We start from the raw sequence: 1,677 nt of genomic DNA, 5'->3' as shown, positions 1-1,677 counted from the left end.
CATGCCCATGAAATTACGTCCTTAATGTTATTTTATGTCTCTACATTTCGGCATATTGTTTTATGCTGTAAATATATATATCTCCAGAACTTTCCACCATGCTTGAATATAACCTTTGCTTTCACTTTGATTTTGTACCAGCTGTGCTCTCCAACTTACTTTTGAGGAAGCTGAGACACAAAAAGGTGAAGTTACTTCCCCAAAGTCTCACAGCTATGATAGTAAAAGGAACCGATAGGTAAGTCACATAAAATACTCAGCGCAATGCTTGACACATAATAGTTACGAGGTAAGTTTTAAGCCATTATCATAACTATCATTATTATTAAATTGGAAGCTTGAAGTTATAGTTATACATCAGGCTGCAATTTAGAGAGTGCTTTGCAGGGGAGAAAAAGTGGAAAACCTTGTACCTCCTTTGAATTACTGAAATAACCAGAGGATGTTCCCTTGCTATTTGCAGTACTTTGAAGAAATATTTGGAAAGGCCTTGCCTCTTTCTTGAAGTGATGAAATAATCAGATGAGCGTGATTCAGGTCATGTGCTCTTGTCTGGGCTTTGTCATTTACTTGGGGAAGTCCTGGGACTTCCCTGGCTCTCAGTTTCTTCATCTATAAAATGAGACAGCTAAGTTCCTAGACAATCTGATACCCTTTTTGGTTTAATATTTTCCAAGATTCTTTTATTTAATAGATTCAAATATGTTTTGAACGGAAAACACAGTGATCCACCTGTTGTGAGAGCTGAAAAAATATAAGCTCTTTGGAGACCTAGGGAAGGTGTACACGGTCTGGAGAAGAAACATTATAATGGAAAGAGGTAAATTGGTGGAGAAACAATCTCCCAAAATACTTTAGCTTCTGCTACATCTCAATGTTCTCACATCTCTTGGAGCCCAGTGCAAAACTAAAATTTCTTCAGAATGTGAAACAATGCTAGTTAATGAATTCTGTAGGTGAGAGTTTTAGTGAAACTGTGAGACTGCACAGATCACATATTCAGGAAATCAGGCATACGTTGAAAAGGGAAAAATAGTACGCTATCCAAACCTCTCACTTTACAAGTGGGAGACGTGAGCTCCAAAGAGAACGGGTTTACTAATGATCACCTTGGTAGCAAGGCTAGTAGGAAGACCTAGAATCCAGAAATACATGGAATTTTCATAACTGCAATTTATGTAATTTTCAAGCAGTTGATTGTCAAGTGGTGGCTTGGGGAAAAGATGACGAAAACTGTGAAACTCTCCTTCTAAAACTTCCCAAATAAAGATGGGATCTGGGGGTAAGTGGGAAGCAGTGTTTGCTCTGCAACATATCTTCTTAACAAATGCCTTATTCCTCTCTTCTCCAAATGTATTTACACCCCTATGACATATTTTTGTTAAAGGGCTATCAGAATTTTTTCTTCTAAGGGCTGAGATACTCAATATTTTTGTCTTTGCAGGCCACAGGGTCTGAGTGGCCATTACTCTACTCTGGTGCTGTAGCATGAAAGCAGCAATGAACAATTTGTAAGTGAATGGTCGTAGCCACATTCCAATAAAACTATTTGCCAAAACAGACAACAGAGCAGCAAATTTAGCCCACAGGCAATAGTATGCCCATGTGTGATTTCTTTATGTGTATTTATTATATAGCATATAAATATTCTTGGGCTAGATGTTTGTTAAACACCCA

Source organism: Cebus imitator, unplaced genomic scaffold (assembly GCF_001604975.1).
Source record: "Cebus imitator isolate Cc_AM_T3 unplaced genomic scaffold, Cebus_imitator-1.0 Scaffold643, whole genome shotgun sequence".
Taxonomy (NCBI): domain Eukaryota; kingdom Metazoa; phylum Chordata; class Mammalia; order Primates; family Cebidae; genus Cebus; species Cebus imitator.
Note: the sequence above shows the minus strand (reverse complement) of the source record.